The 20,593-nt window shown below is 39.9% G+C and overlaps 1 long non-coding RNA gene across 1 annotated transcript; it reads right to left on the reverse strand.

Moving 5' to 3' along the window:
- Positions 1–16,684: 16,684 nt before the first annotated feature.
- Positions 16,685–19,798, reverse strand: LOC115899006. Its single transcript, XR_004058613.1, has 3 exons — positions 19,674–19,798; positions 17,748–17,872; positions 16,685–16,926 (listed from the first exon to the last, which is right to left on the reverse strand). It is a non-coding gene; the product is annotated as an uncharacterized LOC115899006 (long non-coding RNA).
- Between the last annotated feature and the right edge of the window lie 795 nt (positions 19,799–20,593).

Here is a 20,593-nt window from a genome sequence, read left to right on the forward strand (position 1 = left end):
TCTTATGCCTCAGCCTCCCGAGTAGCTGGGATTACAGGCACAAGCCACCACGCCAGGCTGATTTTTGTATTTTTGTGGAGATGGGGTTTCACCATGTTGGCCAGGCTGGTCTCAAACTCCTGACCTCAAGTGATCCACCTGTCTCGGCCTCCGAAAGTGCTGGGATTACAGGCATGAACCACTGCTCCTGGCCTCACGGCTTACTTTTATTTTTGTTTTACCTCTGCACACAGGTCAGATATGCCTTACATTATCTCACTGGGATGAAGGAGGGAGAAGCTTTCAAATAGGTGTCAGCTGTACAGCAAAAAGTTTTGAAGAAGTTTGGCAGGAACCCCAGTTAGCAGTTCCATCTGAGTTCCTGACATCAGGTTGGTGATATTTGGATTCTAGGCCTAGGCAGATGGACCATTTACCACATGTCTGTTTTTCCTGGCTCTTGTTTTCCAACAGCACTTGCTAGCTTGGATCAGGCTATTAATGGATCTGACTCCTAGGCACTCAGCATTTTACACAGATAGGCATCCTTACACATGCGGTTTCTGGTTATTTTAAGGACATGGAGGAGTAGAGGAATGAAGTCCTTCTTCTCTAGTCAAGTACAGTACCTAAAGCAGGCTTAGCTTTGCATTGGTGCTGCTGGCACGGATCTTCACAAGACTCTCAATGCTACGTGGACACTTGGCAGCACATTCTGTGGCAGTGTGGGGTGGTAAATAATCAAAGATCTCAGCCCTCACCTTTAGAAGCTGGATTTCAAAGTGGGAAATCCAGTGGGAGAGAGGAGGGTGGTCACTGAAAGGTTTTGAGTTCATCTCCAAAACCACAAGGCAACAAATTTAAATACAGATGGTACACACTGGCTGCTAGGGGGACCACACTGAGTAAAAGTGCACTTTGTTCCAAAGAGTTAGCGGCATGGTTTAGAAGAGAAACAAAGACACACATGTACAAGTTAAATCTCCATGAGAACTTCCAGAACAGACAGCGCTGACAGCAGGCTCCATGGCTCTCTCTGTTTGTCTCGTGCTGACACTGGGTCCTAGATTGTTGAGGCCAAACCTGGCTTCGCAAGGTTATCCTCTTGTCAGACCATGTGCACAAGCAATATGTCCGCATTTGGGTTGGGCAATTATGGACACTATACTCATATGTCCCTAGGCAAGTACCCAGCTGTCCTAAGCTATCATTTCCATATAAGGAACAACAGAAAGTTGAATAAAAATGCAAATCTAGCTGATTTACTGGGTTCTTGATGTTACTGCTGACAACAGTTGCCCAGTGGTCACATCGTTCAGGAGGCAGGGCTCAGCTCTCTTTAATGTATGCGGTTGGAACTTGCTGAAAATCAGTTCCTTTGTACTGTGGTCTTGAGATTCCGTTTTCCTCCAAGGCTCAGATCAGAAGGGGGAGGGGGTATTAAACTTCATCCCAACTCTTTGCTCACACAAAATAGTTACAAGATATCTGTGCTTTTAAATCAGGAATATCAGAGCATGGGGTAAAGGAGATCGTGAGAATTTCCTAGCTTAGACTACCTGAAATGTCTGGTGAAGAGTTTCAGATTCTGAAATAGAGAGGAGTTGACACTTTGCTTAGGTTCGGTGGAAATGTAGCCTTCTGGGCTTCTGGAAAAAAGTCTCAGGATCTTACAAGCAGACTTTATATCAACATTTGGAGTTGTGAGAATGAATCAGACAAACACGGACCAAACGTTCCTGGAAAAGCAGAGGGACTGAAAATGAAACTGCAAAGTGTTTTGGCAGTTTGGGATTTTGGAATAATATTAGCACTCTCCCACCCCAAACACCGCCACATAATTGACTGTCTGTATCTGGCTAGTATTTGTTTGTTTCAGATACAAGTGATTTTGAAGCCTATTATGTGACACACTTCCCTTGAAATGCTTCCTCCCCCCATGCCCGCTTTTTTTTTTTTTTTTTTTTTTTTTTAAATTTGTGAAGGGTGTATCAGATACAGAGTTCAGTCCATTTGGAGGGTGATTCTGGTTTTATATCTTTTCAGATACCTGCCGCCAAATCAGAGCTCCCAAGAAAGGGGCCTGTGCTGTAATACACACAAAGCCTCATTTCCTGGCTTTGGTACCAGGGCCCCAGAAGTGAAGGAATCAGGAAATTCAAGAGAGGCTGCCTTCTTAAATCAGATATCCATTCCAAGCTTTCCTGCTCAGATGGGTGGGTTATTGATTTTTCCTCTTGCCAGAAGATGACTTGTAATCTGGGAACCAGAGGAAACTGTATTTACTTTAACATCTGCACTTAATGCAATTGTGAGTCAGAGCCTGATGGGCTTATTGTCTCCTTTATTCTAAGAGGGCCAGTGTCAGACCAATCTAATGTTGGGTGGAAGTGATCAAGCTGCTCCATTAGCTGGATAAATTGCACAAAGGCAGCCTCATATTAAGTTCCCTAGAGCAGGAGGGAAGACTCGAGAAGGTCTGAGAAGGAAGATGTCTGGTTGTACAGGAAACAGACTCTCAGTGAATCTTGAGAGTCGGGCACATGCTGCCTTCTTCTACCTCTGCAATGGGAGACTGTTGACTCAATTAGATTGCTCAGTGGTCTGATGATGCAGCTATCACAGCTAGCATTCCTGAGTCCCGTGGCTGGGCGAAAGGTGGTGGAGGCGGGGAGGACCATAGCAATTTATCTGAGTTTCCTGTTTTATTTTTCTCTCACCTTCTTTTCCACCTTCTCTACTTTTCTGTTAGGAAACTGAGGGCACCATCTCCAACTTTCTCAGCTCCTTTGCTGTCTCCACCTGCCTTTTTGGACCTGTATAAATTTCTCTTTTCCATTTGGAAATCACACATTATTGCTATCTACACATTGTCACCAAAACCAATTTGTGCAAACTAACAGGCTTATCACCAGCGCCACTGAAATGAGATTAAAACTGCTTCCAATGAAACAGATAAAAACCAGATGAATGAAGCCCGCTAATAAGACATTAAAGATAATGACGAGAATGATTAACTAGCATGATATATTGAGTAGTTATGAGACGTTGGATGCCCAGGATCAGTAAACTAATAAAAAAGAATCTACCTTTAATTCCTTTCAGTCAGCGAGATATAATCACATCAACGTATGACTTTTTGGTTATTTATCTGTGAGAGCGATATCACACCTTTCCACCAAATTGTTCAAAGCTTATTAGTGAGAAGAAAGAGAGTGAGAGAAAGACAGAGAGAGAGAGAGAGAGACTGAGAGAGATTGCCTTGGGAGGGGGAAGCTCTTCTCATTTCAGCTCTTTAAAAATAAAAAGGAATGCGGGTACACTGCTTGCATTTACACACTGATTATGCAGACAGTCTCTCGTTTACGTTTCATCTCTGAGAGTGGCCTATTCATAGCCAGACTGTTTTACATTACACAATCAGTCAGTTATCACATGATCAAGTCACATCAAGACAATCTGAAAATTACATTTCTACTGGGCAATATCTTGAGGTTGGCCAGGGCCACCACCACCCTGGAGGCTGGAGCTCTTTTCACAGTTGCGGGGATCCCTTCTGGTTATCCTTCAGCTGGGTTGAGGAAGGAGCATGAAAGAAAGCTTCACTTATCATTCACTTAGGATTTCTCAGACCTTACAGTGTGACAGAGCCAGGGCTATGCTCCAGGAATACAGGCAAACAGAAACTTGGTTTGGCCCTTGAGGAGCCCACTGTGGTGGTGCAGGGGAAAGTAAGGGAGAAAGGGGAAGACAAGTAAACAAAGGTGATAACAAGTAAACAAATCCATGTGACAAATGACTGTGTTACTACATAGGGCCATGGGTGCCTAGAAGAGGGAATAACTCACTGGAGAAGTCACAGAGGGCTTTCCAAAAGAGGAATCCTTTGAAGCAGGTATGAAAGGAAGAGTGGGATTTTGCTAGAGAGAGAGAAAAAGGTCAGGGCAGAGATGAAGTATGTGAACAAACAGCCATGAAAAGGACAACTGTGTTGCGGGAAGAAACACTTGGCGGGGAAGAGCAGCCTGGGAGACCCTGGCAAAGGAGTCTGGGGACAGTCAGGAAGGACCCTGCATTTCATGCGGAGGTTTTCACGTTTTATCCTAAAAGCTGAGCCGATCCATTAATACTTTGTGAGGATAGCTACAGGATCAAACCTGTGCTTTGAAAATAGAACTTTGGTGAAGCTGTGGAGAACGGATTAAAGGCAGAAGAGAATCGTGTCTGAAAAAGTCTGCCAGGACCATGATGTAGTGAGAAAAACACAGACAGGGCCAAGACAGGTATGCATCGGTACCTGAACTCAGCTGCTAACTAGCCTTGCCATCTTGAGTAAAATCATCTCCTGAACTGCAGTTTTTCCTCCTGTAAATCCAGGATAGTAATACCTGCTTCCTGAGGTTACTGGAAAGATTAAAAGTAATGTAAAACAAGGCCCAGGTGTCCAACATATGATAAGCACATCACACACAGTAATAATAATTCTCAATTAAGCACTGTGGTGGAAGGGGAGGAAGGGACGGAATCAGGGTCGGTGATAGCAGGGCGTGTATGTTTATGTCTGCATGTGTTCATCACTGTTAGGAAAACTGGTGGATAAAATGATACAAAATACGATGTTATGTTGAGAACAGAAGGGAATCTGGAATAACAAAATACTTGTTCAGTTATTTGAGCCATTGATGTACTTTGTCGAATAAAATTGCATGAGTTAGACATGTTTGCAACATAGGAGAGAGCCAGCAAGTTATAAATAACACCCACTTCACCTATCTCACAGGGCAGCTGCAAGGACTCAAAACTGATTGTGAGATTTCTTGATTACTGAGAATGTCAGCTCCATGAGGATGACAACATGTTTACTATTATATTCCTCATGCCCAGAACTCATGAAAATAAGTATTTATTGAATGAATGAGTGCAAAAATGGTGGAAAGGTTAATTCAACTGTGAGCCAATACAGTCAAAAATACAGTTTCAGTCTTTCTCTCCATTACCCTCACCAACTACGATTTTTACTCATGACTTTCAAAACGTAACAAAAATTACTGAATCCCTCTAAATATCGCTGGCTTCTGTACGCCACGTGTATAGAATGAGGTACTTAGTACATAGTGGTGAATGAATAATACAGACATGGTCTTGTCCTGAGCTTACAGTGAACATGGGCAATTGAGTCTCATGAAGGCTTTCAAATGTGTGAGTATCTTTCCCTCTCTGCCCTGTACATCACTATCATTCCAGGTGAGATTTGAATAAAGAATAGATGTGCAAAGATACTAGGTAGAAGGCTGTGTGATGGATGAAGGAGGTTGCATCCTGGGTTCGCATACGTTTGGGTTTGCCATCTCACTCCATTGCTTACTATATGGGAGAGTTTGAACCAGCTACTGAGCCTCTCTAAGCTGAAATGTCCTCATCTTAAAAATGAATATTTTCAGTAGAAATTAGTAAAATTAGGTATGCAAATCATTCGATGCATAATAGACTCTTAATATTATTTTTTCCTTACCAGTAGATTTCCTTGTAGACAAGACTGATAGCTAAGGAAAGACAATTGTGTTTGAAAGAACTTAAAGCTTTGCTGTCCACAGGTTGCTCCTCCTGTTCCTACAATATGTTAGAGAAGGCAATCAACTTATTCAAAAAGTAGAAAATCTACTTTCATATCCTCTACTACCTCTTGAAAATGTTTATCTTTTCTGTGGTTTATTAATATGCAATCAAGTCCAGATTCAGAAGTGTACATATTTTCAGATACGGCAGTCCTCTTAAAAATTGACAGATAGGATATGCTCCAATAAAGAGAAAAATCTAAAAACAGTATGTCTAAAATCAGTTGTCTGCTTAATAAAACAATCCCGCTGTTTAAGATACCAAATAAAAGGACTTGGAAATGCTAATTCCATAATTTTTACACTGATTGTTAAGTTTTACAAACATGTTTGAAAAGCCATTATTTCCGTATGTAATAGAATTTTAAATGTATCGTTTTCGGTATTGGTTTAAAGTTCCCAATCAAGACTTTCTCCCAGCTTGAGGCAGTCCCACACCTGCCATCTGTCCTGTGCCTTCGCCCTCTATAGAGAAGGCAGATCCTCATAAATGTGTAATATGCGAATGAATTCCAATTTTTATAACCAATATGTTTGATTGAGAGAACACATTGAGAGATACTTAACATATCTATATTCTATGAATGACTTGATTTAAAAATACATTTATTTTTGCAAAAATCTGCATGGTTACAGAATATACATTTTATAAAGTGGGCACTGACTCCTGCAGTGAAGGCCTAATGTGTCCATAAAATTACATCCGCTATTTTGATGCCTGAAGAAACTGCTCCCCTTCTTAAGAAACTGCTCCACTTCTAGTTCCCAAGATCTACTGTTTGGAAAAAGAGTTGAGGCTGATTTTTCTGGTGCACTATACCGATCTAAGAGTGGAAGTTGAAGTTGTAGGACAGGTCTAAATTGCATTCTCTCTTTAGCTTTTTTCTAGCTTGGAGTTTATATGTTTCTGTGAGTTAATGTTCTAAAATCTAGGATGAGGCTCCAGCTAGTGTCTGTTCCATTTTCTGGGAAGTCCCTAAATCACGACTGTTTCAGGATTATACAGCCACTGGGGGCAGGAGCTCTGAGATACAGGCTCTCCTTGTTACATTGAGAGAGAAATTGTCTACCACTTGGTCCATGAGAAACTAGACTTGCCCATAAAGTAGGGTAAAGTTGGTAAAGTGGAAGGGAGTACTAAAATGATATAGACTGTATAACTTTTGAGTCTATAGACTCAAACTTTTTGACTATATAACTTTTTGAGATATACATTTATTAACTTACAAATGGGTTTATGATATGCGAGAATATATGAATTAGTTCATATATTAATGATAAGGGAGAATATATGAATTAGTTCTATTCAACAATTACTTCCAGAAAAGGTGAATTTTTTAAAAAAATACAAGTAACATGTATCATATACATTAAAGTAAGATAAAATTTCTTTATATTGGTTCTGTGAACACAGAAAATAACATAGGTCAATCATCATTTTTGGTATATCTTTACATACATGAATGAGTGCAAATTTCATTTATTGATTGTATCAATCTCTAATACTATGATAAGTATTTTTCTAAAGAAGACTTTTTAATATGGCTTATTATTCAAACTTTTTTTTAAATAAAGTTGACTGCAATCTCCCTCAAAGCTTCATTTTATGGTTAATAAATTTAGAATTGTTAATAACTTCGGCCAGGGGTGGTGGCTCACGCCTGTAATCCCAGCACTTTGGGAGGCCAAGGCAGACGGATCACAAGGTCAGGAGATCGAGACCATCCTGGCTAACACGGTGAAACCCCGTCTCTACTAAAAAATACAAAAAATTAGCCAGGCGTGGTGGCAGGCGCCTGTAGTCCCAGCTACTTGGGAGGCTGAGGCAGGAGAATGGCATGAACCCATGAGGCGGAACTTGCAGTGAGCCGAGATCATGCCACTGCACTCCAGCCTGGGTGAAAGAGCGAGACTCCAATCTCAAAAAAAAAAAAAAAAAAAAAATTGTTGATAACTTCAATTGACTTTTCTTCATAGACAGTACTATTTCTAACTGAGAAAATTCCTCAGGTATTGGGGTAAGTGGTAAGCTCAGAGTGTATCTACTGATTGGAAGATATTCTTGAAACCATTTAAAAGTATTTAAATATATAAATATTTTATATCAAACATTTTCACATATACTATCTTTTTGCATCCATTTCTTCAAAAAATAATTTTATAAAACAAAACTTGTCAACAAATTATCTGCAGATTTGAAGGCTGCCTCAACATAGCTCTATTCCAGTACAGAATATAAGATTATCCAATAGTGAAAAAGGGAGCCCCATCACAAGATTCTTCCCAGAGGTCAACATATTCCAAAGTGTAATTATAGAATTCAAAATTAAATGTTTTATGACTTTCATCTCCTATCATGTAGTTTGTTCAGTTCTTCCTTTGCTTTTATGGGATTAAATTTCATCATTTTTCTGGTGTCAACCTTTTCTTTCAATAGTTACAATTTGCTATCCATTTCAAAAGTTGAAATTGTTTGGTGTTCCCTTAAATATTTTTTTTAGCGGAAGAGGTTTTATTTTATTTTATTTTTTAACTTTTATTTTAGGTGTAGGGGTACATGTGCAGATTTGTTCTATAGTAAACTCATGTCATAGGGGTTTGTTGTACAGATTGTTTCATCACCCAAGTACTAAGCCTAGTACCCAAGTTATTTTTTCTGCTCCTCTCCCCCTTTCCTCCCTCCACGCTCAAGCAGGCCCCAGTGTCTGTTGTTCCCTTCTCTGTGTCCATGAGTTCTCACCATTTAGCTCCCACTTAGAAGTGAGAACATGCAGTATTTGGTTTTCCATTCCTGCATTAGTTTGCTAATGATAACGACCTCTAGCTCCATCCACGTTCCCATGAAAGACATGATCTTGTTCTTTTATATGGCTGCATAGTGTTCCATGGTGTACATGTACCACATTTTCTTTATCCAATCTGCCATTAACAGGCATTTGGGTTGATTTGCCTTTGCTGTTGTGAATAGTGCTACAATGAACATACTCGTACATGTGTCAAACATTTTGAATAAAAAATTGCAACTTCTTTCAAACAAAATTCAACGTCAATTTGGAGGAGTCTTTTACAATAAGGTTCAATACCATTGTAAGATGCTTAGGTTGATCTACAAATTAGTTCTTTAAAAATGAAAACATTTTACAAATCTGATGATGAGTGTCTTAGTCTGTTGGGGCTGCCATAACAAAATGCAATAGACTGAGTGGCTTATAAACAATGGAAATTTATTTCTCACAGTTCTGGAGGCTGAGAAGTCCTAAATCAAAGTGCCAGCAGATTTGGCGTCTGGTGGAGGACTGTATTCTGGTTCCTAGATGAATGGCCACTTTTTTGCTATGTCCTCACATGGCAGAAGAGGTGAAGGACCTCTCTCTGGAATCTCTTATAAAGAAATTAATCCCATTTATAAGGGTTCTACTACCATAGCCTAATCACCCTCCAAAGGTCCTGCCTTCTAATACCATCACTTTGGGGTTAGAATTTCAACATATAAATTTAGTGGGACATAAACATTCAGTCCTTTGTAGTAAAAAGAGAAAACATGCACTGCCTTATTGAAACTTAAAAAAAAATAAACATGAATGTTGTCTCAAAGATCTATAATTTAGCTGCTTTAAATACTGCTTCTATTTTGATAGGTAGATTATCAAAGCATGTTGTGGCACACTTTATGAATAATAGGTTACTACAACCAATTTTAACTAGAGTTCTGCTCCAGAGGTTTCTTAATTTTATTAGAACATTGATCCAAATGAAAAGCCATGCTTCTCAGAGTTGATTATGAAACTTCTGCAGCTGTATATACTTGTTAAATTAACATCTTTGGAAATAGTCTTCTTAAAATAATTACTAACTTTTGAATTAAATGCTAGTGCTTCTTCAGAATATGTGTGCCTTCTGGTAGATTTCAGGTAGATGGTAAATGTGCACCAATAATTTGTACAATTTGCACTTCAGCATCAACTTTTTTAAGACATGAAAATTCAATATTTAATATTTCATTAAACGTTACACTTTTTGGTATTGTATCTTTGAAAAAGACAAAATAAAACAAAGCATTACTAAACAGTAAAGTACATACATAATTGTAGATGTAAATCATACATACTATAAATACCACACCCCTGAAAAAGAGTGTTCAAACGACTCTCTCTGTGGTCTATGTTATGACAGTAAGGTCTATATTGTCTGTTCATAGCTTACATATTCCAAAAGTGTGGTTTCTGACAATTCCTACTATCCTACTGAGTGGTGGCTTGATGACTTCCTGCAACTCACAGACTGTGGCTTTGGGCATTGTCCTGGTCACAGCACAGCTAGCTGCTGATACATCAAGTGGCCAGGAGGGGCAGCAACAGTGAAACTTCTATCACTACCGCCTGAGATCAGGGGAGTTAGTGGTCCCTCGCCACCTATTACAAGCCTTCTTTTTATCAGGGAGTGCATGTTGTCCTTGAAAAGAAGGTGTTGGCACCATGTGTCTTGAAAGGGAAAGGAAAAATAGGTTGAGCTACCACTTATCATCTGTCAGATTAAACCATGTGTCAATCAGAACACTGTCCGCTCCGTACTATTAGACAAGACCCTAGCAGAAGCTAGACGTACAAAGTGGGAATTACCAAACTCATCTTAGTATATTTTCAGGCTTTGCTAAAAAATGAAAATTCTGGATGAATGTTAAACTGTGCTGGATCTGGGATAATATAGATATAAATTAGGAGTATTCCAAGCAAAGTAGGATGCATGGACACCCTAAAAATAGAGATTATTTTCAATTATGGGAGTTTAATAATTACTTAGTGTTGGTGATTAAATACAGAGTTAGAAATCTAAAGATGTATTTTATCTACCCAAATATATTAGGAGAAAAGTGCAAATATTAGACTAGTGATGATCAAATCCAATGGTTCTCAGTTTTTTATTGTGCTCAAGATACAGAGTTGAACACTAAACAAGCAAGCAAAGAAAAGATTGCTAGAGTACAGCAGAGTCTCCCGGTGTCTGTTCAGTTGTTATAGTTCCAACCCTATTCACCTGGCTGTCCTTTAGCACTGGGTTACTTTTGAGCTGAGTTGCTTCTTGTCCTGGCTATACTTGTGTTTTCTTAAATACCCATGCAACAATATTCTCACACTTTGCGGTAAATATGTGATCTTTCTTTGGTGCCTGCTTGATTATGTGCTATGGCTCTTACCCATTACTCTCCTGCAGTTGATCTTCTGTCTTGCTTCTCTTATGCCAAAACTCCATCCGATGTGCATCTTCATAACATCATGTATACCCATTGTAGCAATACCTACTTTTATCCATTGATAAAACTTGCTGATATATAGCGACAAGAACCTGTAAGTTAGGCTGAAAAGATTGGATCAACCTCAATTCTAATTCCCCTGTCTCTATAGTCCCATTTGAAGAAAATTTTTGTCACGGGCAGGGAACTTACACATATCCAGAGGGAATTTATCCTTTCTTAGATGTCTACTTAGCCTTCGGAGGTAAGGAAAACAGGAGAGGTAAAGCTGATGTTATAATAGGTATCCTAATAAAGACTTTCCTTATTCATGCTAATTCATCTCAGAATGTGAACACTAAGTTGGCATGCTGTATTATTATAGGTGGCAGCAATTTTAGGGGAGTTCTCCGCAGCCTTATCTTTTATTAGTGCTTATACCAAAGTCCCATAGAAGTGAATATGTAAATCATTCATTATAACTCTCAACTTTTTTTTCCGAGTCACACTAAAATTGTATACAACTGAGGTCAAGCAATATATTGTCATAATTCTGTCACTTCATTCATTCTGTTTATTCATCATTTGACATTCAAGATGTATTAATTGTCTACCTAGCCCTTGGCATTCATTCATTGTGCCAGTGCAGGAGATATAAATGTAAATAAAAACACAACTCCTGACTTCAGGGAATTTAGATTGGTGATAGATGCAAGGAGGAACCCAACACTTTTACAGCATGCCCATTGCTAAAACCATAGAAGATATAAGGTACAAATGGAAGAAAATGCCTAGGCCTGTGGGAAGATTCCATTAGCTCTTCAAAGAGTGGATGAGTGCCTGAGTTGAGACTTTTGCCACAGTTAGTGGATTGGGAGTGGTAGATGGGAGGGCATTCCAAGCACAGTCAATATTCATGTGTGAAGTTTTTCGTACAGGCAGGTGGGAGCTACTTCTGAGGCTCTAGAATGCTATTTCCTCTACTTGGAACACTCAATCCCACCCCACCCCATGCCTTAATGTGGCTGATTCTATTTTATTTCTCAGGTTACTTTCTCCAGTAGTTCTTCCATGACATACAAAGTCTGGTTTCTGTGCTTTTTTTTTTTAATGTGCTTTCTTAATGTCCTGAACTTCTAACAATGTCCAAATAAATTCAAATTTCAAATGCTAATTTTACCCATAAATTCTAAATTCCTTGAGGATGGGACTAGAAGACCATTTTTGTTCACAGTTCCTGCCCTGCTACCTGGCATAGCCTGTGGTAAATAATAAGCTTTCAGTATTTATTACAAAAAAATGAATGAATAAATGAACACATGGAGTCAGTTCATGTAAATTGAAAGATAATTTCCCCCCAAAGCTGACCAAAGTCCTTTTAGAATGCTATCAGCCAGTGCTTTTTATTTTTTATAGCCCCCCTTTCTCATAAAACTTTGTGATATTCTCCAAAGGACATTTACAAGTATTTTTCTAATTTTGCAGAGGCTGGCAAATGGAGACTTTCCCCCTCATTGGGCATTATCAAAATGATAGTTGGAAAATATACAAAACAATGAATACCTGGTGGCAAATGTATGGGAGTGGGCAGGTTCATCAGCTGAGAGATTACAGCACATTAGGCGGGATGAATGGAAGCACGTTCACAGAGGAAACAGTGGGGGAAGCGGTCCAGGCTTGAGCATTTGCTGGGTGAGGCTGCAGTGCAGGTAGGGTTGGCATGCTGATTAAAACCTGGACTCACTTACAGCTTGGTGTTGGTAAGGAGGGCAGAAGGAGAAAGAGTAATTGCAAACAGGTGAGTTAATCTATGATTCATCTGTGGAAGGCTTTGTTGGTTGCATCCACCTTCTCCTGTCCCGTCCTGTTCACAGAATGACTGGCAAACTCCCTAGGAAAACATCTAGATGTTCTTCTCTAAAGATGAATTTCCTGGAGTAACCAAGGCTTCTTAATTGGGACTATTGGCCCAGAGTAGTCTTTCTTTTCCTGGTCCCTGGGGAGCTTGCAGTCTGCGGTTGCTGACACTCCCATTCTGATTCCATGTAACCTACAGTGAAACTGCTAGTGGATAAGCCACTCTTGTACAAAGACACCAGTTCTCCCACCAAGAAAGAGGCCTGCTGGGAGTATTAGGCCTACAAACCCACAGTAGATAAACTCAACTCATCTACTCAGAATAATCAACCTACATCTCAATTCTTTAATACACATAAACAAGGATATCCAGAACTAAAGGAAACAACATCACGGATAAGAGTGGCCAAGATCACTGGGAACAAGTATTCAAAATAAAACTGGCTTCAAAAGTGCAAAATAAAACTAATTTTTAAAAAGAATGGCCAAGATAACAAAGAATAGCTGATCTTAGACAAAAGTGACTCTCTTGTAATCCCAGCACTTTGGGAGACAGAGGTGGGCAGACTGCTTAAGGCCAGGAGTTTGAGACCCGCCTGGGCAACATGACCAAACTCTTTCTCTAAGAAAAATACAAAAATTACCTGGGCATGGTGCTGTGTGCCTGTGGTTCCAGCAACTTGGGAGGCTGAGGCATGAGAATCACTTGAACCAGGGAAGCAGAGGTTGCAGTGAACTGAGATGGGTGAGCTGAGATGGCGTCACTGAACTCCTGTGCTCTAGCTTGGGTGATTGAGAGAGACTCTGTCTCAAAGAAGAAAAAAAGAAAAAGGAAAAGATGTAATCACTTATGAACAAAAGAGATAAGTATACTCTGGGCAAGGAACAATTGGAGAACATGACTGAGCTCACAAAAATAAAAATATATGTAATTACTACAGCAAAGACTGCTAATGGTCACCAATTGAACACAAAATTTGTGTTCCTCCTTCCCAAGCATATAGTTATTATGGGGAAACAGTTGTTAACCAGGAACTACATTTTACTGCCCCCTACTCCTCCCTATTGCATCCAGTGGGACCAAATGACTATTTTCACCAGAGGAATGTGAGCAGAAGAGACATGTGACATTTGCATGTCAAGGCTGTTGAGAATAAGATTTTCATTGTCTTCTGGCAAGGGGATATGAGGCCTTGGAGGAAGGCAGAGTCAGGAGGTAGAAAGAGTCCAAATCTCTGATTCTTCTGATGGGGAGGAGCTGCCTGCTAAACAGAGGAACCTGTGTTTGCTAGCATGAAGTTAGTGATTATTATGATGAGCCTCTGACATTTGGGGGTTTATTACAGCAGCAGGTAGTGTTGCCCTAACTCATGTAACTGTTAATATTTAATTTTTTAAAAAATTAGTAGAATGATAGGAAGATGAGTTGAAAACATTTTCTAGAATCTAGAACAATTAGGGAGATAAACAGAAAACTAGGGAATGCATAGATGACATAAGGAATTGATCCGGAAGCTCTGAACGCTAAAAAAGATTTCAGAAAGAGACAATACAGAAAATTGAGGAGAGAAAACTATCAAAGATGGAATAGAAAAAATTCTCCAGGGCTAAAGATTCAATTTGCAGATTGAAAGGGATTGATGAAGTCTGAATAGGGTAAAACAATGATAAATCCCAATTTAGAAAGTCAAAACTGCAGAAGATTAAGGTTAAAAAGAAGATCCTAAAAGTCAATGCAAGAAAAAGTAAGTGATACATAAGCAAAAAGAATTAAGCTGGCTTTGAATTTCTCAGCCGTATCACTGGGTGCCAACAGGCAATGGAGAAATGACTTCAGTATTTTGAGGAAGAACATTTGTAACCTAGATTTTCAATTTAGACCTAGCTAACTGTTAATCAATGGTGAGAGTAAAACAGGAATATGTGTAGACATTCAAGAACTTAGAAAATTTGCTCGATGTAGCCTTCCTAAGTTATCTACTCCAGCAAACTGAAAGAGCAAACTCAAGGAAAGGGCTGATGTGGGATCCAAGAAACAATGGGTGGTGTGAACTAAGAGAATCACAGAGATTCTAAAGATCTGAACCCTGGTCTTCTTACTGGGTGAGTGTATCAATGTGCCTATTGTTGAAATTAATTTAATCAGAATTTTCCATCTTACATTTCTCAAAGTATTCAATTCTATACAGAGGATTTCGCTAAAAATTATAAATCATTGTACTAGGTTAGGTCTGAGCCACTTCCTACTTCCTTCACTCCTACCTCCTGTGCTCTTTCCTACCTCAGAGTGGCTAGTTTTCAGCCATTTGGGCCACTCTTTCTGGGATTTGGGGCCAGATTTTTTTTTAACCTTGTCTTATTTGTAAGCCTTAATTTGGTAGCCCTGTTTCCTGGGCTCAAATATCAGTCCCAAAGCCCTTAACATTTCTCCCATGAAGCTTAGGAATCTTCATGCAAAAAGTGTCAGTGGTCTAAGTCATTTTCCGAGCTTCCTGATGTAGGTATACAGGTTAGGCTCCTAAACTGACCCCTGCTCTGTGTTTTCCAGAACTTGCAAAACGCTGGTGCCTCATTGCTCCAGCATAAAAATGGGTCTATAGATAATGCTTCCCTCCATTCTCTTCACTTGGAGAGTCATATAATACAGTCGTATATTAAGAGTTCTGAGGACCCTGGCAGAAAACAAACAAACAAACCTGATTAACATTGTTTAACCCAGCGTCTCCTAAACATAATTGACCAGAGAATCTCCTCTTCTCCTTTTTATTTTTCTATTGTAGGGGAGAAGTAATATATTTATTTACCTTACCCATTTAGGTTCATGGCTGAGACCACTATAATAAAAGACAAATTAACAAGAGAAAAGCATATAAATATATTTAAGTTTTACCTAACATGAGAGCCTTCAGAAATGAAGACCCAAAGAAACAGAAAAGATTGTATTTTTATGAACAGTGGTGGCAGAAGTATGATGGGAGGAGAAAGGAATATTACCTAATGGTAATAAATTGGGGGAAACTTAGCAAGGCCTGTTTGTTCAGATTCTTTTAAAAAAAAATCCAAAAGAGACAGGGTATTGCTTTGTCACCCAGGCTGGTGTGCAGTGGTTCAAACATGGCTAAATGCAGTATTGACCTCCTGGGCTCAAGAGATCCTTCTGCCTCAGCCTCCCAAATATCTGTAATTACAGGCATGTACCACCATGCCTGGTTAGCTTTTTAATATTTTTGTAGAGATGGAGTCTTGCCACGTTGCCTAGGCTGATCTTAAACTCCCGAGCTCATATCATTCTCCCACCTTGGCCTCCCAAAGTACTGAGATGACAGGTTTGAGCCACTGCACATGGCCTTGTTCATGTTTTTCTCTGTGTCCCTGTGTCTTCATTCCTTTTCTCTGGGTATAAGGACTCCTCTGGAATGAGGGTCTTATGCCCTACTTTAGAGAAAAGTCAGAGAATTATTTTATGGCCCACTTCAGGGGAGAATGGCAAAGGTCATAGAGACCTTCCTGCTTCTGCTCTTTATTAAGTGCCAAGTTGCCATGTTTTGGAGTAGCATATTCTGAACTGCATGACTATAACATCCTTTAACATTCTAAGAAGTTAGGTTTTCTTAGAACACATTTTCACAAATGCTATTCTAGCAACAAAGCCCATCTACAGAGTGACGTGTGTACCCATTGCATGTTTTATCTGTGGCAAAATTTTAGATTGCAAGCCCCTACCTATGTTGGTTAATTCTGCTTCACATGGAAGAGACAGCCACTGGGCCAGCCCTGAACCAAGATCCCTGTCACCAAGATCCACTGCTCCTGCTATGGTCAGGCAAAGAGAAGGCTAAGAATCTACTCCGTGAACTCAGAGAAGTCTGGGTCGGGGTGTTTTGAGCACTGTATCTGAAGAGGTATAAAGATGATATAAAATTATGTCAAACCACTGGAAACAAATAGAGTGAAATTACATAATGTGCCAAGGGAGCAAGAACAAATGGGGTGACCAGAACCATATGTATGCAGCAGCTTAATAAATATTTTTGATGGTGACATGATGATGATTAAACATAGAGAAGCTCAGATGCCCAGGATCCCAAGAGGGTAGAATGGGACTCTGACACTGAGATCACCGACTGTGAGCTTGCTCTTGTTGTGGAATGAGTTCTTGCTCCCTGCCTTTTGGCAGCTCTTGCATCAGCCGTGCTTCCTCTCCCTGTGGTCGCAGAAGAGGCAGGAGGGCAATGTGCAGAACATCTGCTTAATGGAAGAAATGGGACGCTCTGATTTTGCCCATTACTTTGAAGATGAATTTTAAAAGGGAAGTTAAATTAATTAAATGCAATCAGACTTGCTGCTTTCCTTACAGATCAGGTATTTACTTTTGTAAGTCACTGGGCCCTGAATATTTACAGCCTGCCTTTTCTATTCATGTGTACATGAAAGGCAGTATGCATGGTGGTTCGAAGTGATTGTGGAGTCAGAGAGACTTGTGTTTGAATCCAGCTCTGCCAGTTACTTGCTGTAATTGAACTAGTAATTGACTAGCCAAGTCCCTTTTTTAAGTCTCAGTGTACTTGGTTATAAAATGGAGCTAACATCCTCCTCATAGTACTAATATGAGGAGTACATTAAAATACTGCATACAAAGTACTTAGTACACTTCCAGTCTCACAGTCAGTACTCAATACATAGTAGCTTTCATTAATCGTTCATATGCTATCTCCCTACTAAACTGTCCCTTGAGGGTGTAGACTCCATGTACTTAATCTTTGTATCCTAAGGCATGGAGCCTTGAACACAGTATACAGCAATTAATTATTAATTGGTAACCTAAGATTATGCCACCATAGCTTAAGGGAAAATATGGGCAATTATCCATTTAACCTGGAAAATTTGGTCTCCCAAATGAAATTTTGTTATGGTTTAATTTGGTTATGCCCTAATTAACATCTAAATAATGGCCACATCTATTATTCCTGAAGACTAGTATTGGCATGTTTGCTCCCTATTGCATACAAACAGATCCATTTCTTTGCTTTAGTAATCTAGAATCTGCTTTCCCATCCTTTGCCTACATATCTCGTGGGGTGCAGATGAGAATCAAGTCTTCCTCAAGTGGGCAGAGTGCTTCAGGTTGACCACCATATTTACTGAACTGCTGGACCACTTGCTCCTCACCTCTCTGTCAATGCTATGCTGGCTGGAATGCAGCAATGACGAGCTCAAAAGTCAGGTCATCACCCGGACAGTCGCATGCATTCACAAAACAGACAACACATAGGAAAACACATCTGGATGACAGATCGCATTTTTCACTGCCCAGCTGGACTTCTGCATGTCACATAAAAAGGGGCCTTGAGGACTTGCAAAACCACAATCTATGCTGTTGCCGATATGCTCAGCCCACAGGGGTGTGGCAGGGGAGGCGAGTGGCAGGAACCAAGCCTTCTTGGGAGCGCCATGGGTTCTTCTGCCTGCCAATCACAACGGCGATGTGACAGGAGCCACCCCCACCCAGCAAGGCTTAATGGCCGCATGCTGACTTAAAAATATAGTCCCAGGGAAGGCATTAACATTCTGAGCTCAGCTGTGTCATCTTGGTTGCCATAGCAATGCTGAGAAATATATTTTGTGTCCAATGGTTATTTCTCCACACTAATGAAATGGACATTTTTCTTCAGTGAATTGAATCAAAACTAATTGAGTAGTAATCAGCACAGACCCTGAAGTTCAGGGGAATGTAGTCTGACTAGCACTTTGTGGAAATGCAGAAGCCATTAACTATCTTCAAATGAGATTTTTTTTTAATTAGTGGAATCTTAGCAACCTATTGCGGGCTGGTGTGTGTTATCACACAAAAAACTCGTCATTTGTTTAGTGCTGGGAGGGGAAATTTATTTTCAATTAATTCAAGTGCTGATAACATTCTGTGGCTTGTTGCGTCCTCTCCTCCAATAAATATCCCAAACAGATGCGTGCTCCACGATGGACTTTAAAATATATATATATATATATATGTGTGTGTGTGTGTGTGTGTGTGTATATATATAAATATATATATACTGTATGTAATTCATAATTTGGATTATCAGATGTTTTCAGAAAACAGCGTTTTTTGCTGAGACCAACTGTTCCTGAAGCTCATTGAGCAACGGAGATGAAAAAGTTATTTTTAAAAAGTATATCTTATTGTTTAATCTGTTCAACGTCAAATATCACTGTGATGGAAGAAACTACATAGAGATGGCTGGAAGCCATACGGAGTCATCATTTTTGTCCTTAGTATATCTACAAATTCATCCTTGATTAATCTTACAGTTCTTTTTGCTTTCATTTGGATCATGAGTATAAACAAAAATACAAGTACAAACTGGTTCCCTAAGTGTTAGCACTCCCCTTCTGAGAACATAATATTGAGTATTGTTATAAGTAGATCTTCATCTCCTTTGAATATGAGCCTAACTCACAGCAAGGAGACATTTGGTTACATGCAAATATGAGTGAGTTCCTTTGCTACACTGTGATAGACTGGAAAGTTTCCTCTGAATCTTTTAAGACATCTGGCTTGTCAGGTGTGGTTCAATAGCGAGTTGGGGGTGGCTAAATGAGTTCCTAATTTCAGATGTCCTGCTTCTCTTATTTATGGAGTCCGCTGAGATGCTTCTGAGCTCTCTTTGCCCTCTGACTCTGTTGTGTCACCAGGCCTTGGGAAAATAAGAGTGTCCATTCTTCCTCCCCTCTGCTCTCCAGCATGGGGCTGGATCTGCAGGGGGCAGGTTCCTGAGCCTGGCATGAGCAGCCTCAGTAAGGCTGTATGTGATCTTAGGGACGAGAGCACAACCAGGTTAAGGCAGGTGGGGTTTGAGAAAACCGCACCCCGGTATTTGGCAAATGAATAAACAGATGAATCATTTTCCTGGGACTCAGAGTCTAAAGCTTCCAACCAGCACTAAATTCACATTAAAAATTGATTGTGCCATAATTTTTAAGTACAGCCAGACTTGATGGCACATGTTAGCATTTCCTTGAGGTGAGATAAAACTGTGTGGAGTCAGTCTCTCAGCTGATTGGCAGGACGAGGTGGGGAGGAGGAGGTCAACAGGGAGAGGCAGCAGTCACTCCTCTTCTCCGCAGACACCTTCCTTCTTTATAGCCCTTGGGTTTCAATGTGGGAGAAGACACAGTCTTCTGTCACCATGGCAACATAAGTGCGTCACAGTGGGATTAGGGGGTTGAAAGGCAAGAAACACCAAGCTTGGAGGAGTTGGGGCAATCGAGAGAGGATGGACTTTTGCTAGAAATCAACACAATAAGGTGGCAGGGCAATAGAAGAGAGTGGATTTATGGTTTATGACATTCCTAAAATATCTTTATTTAATAATGAAAACTTCATTATCCGGGCCCGGGTTGAAGTGTTGCTGTGGGCCCTCTGAGGATCCCAGCAAAGATCTTTCATCTTGACAGAAGTTCTAAATTACAACATTAGTGTTCTAACCGAGAGGCTGTTATTGCCTATTTGGTCTTTCCAGGGAAATGAGACACACATTGCTGGAAAGTGGGTTATTGAAATCTAGTAGCTTGGAATATTAAAAATGGGGGCTGGGTTGGGGGGAGGTCTCTTTCCCCATGAGCTAGGGATAAATTAAGTGATAAACGTGGGATGTTTACTAAAGCTTCATTATTTTTCAGGAAAAAAAACTGTAATTCATCTTTATTACGGCCAAAGCCATTATTATGTTTCACACCATTAAGAAACAAACGTAAGGAGATCCCTAAAGCTAATTTTCAGACCAACTATATGAACCTATTATGCCTTTATTTTCATCCCAGGTACCTCTGCCTCTTTCTCAGTTATGCAGGCTGACCTCCAAAAAAAAGTGTTTGGTCTTCAGATGTTTCAAAGACAATTAGGTCTAACTGG

This window comes from Rhinopithecus roxellana, chromosome 8, assembly GCF_007565055.1.
Source record: "Rhinopithecus roxellana isolate Shanxi Qingling chromosome 8, ASM756505v1, whole genome shotgun sequence".
NCBI classification, from domain to species: domain Eukaryota; kingdom Metazoa; phylum Chordata; class Mammalia; order Primates; family Cercopithecidae; genus Rhinopithecus; species Rhinopithecus roxellana.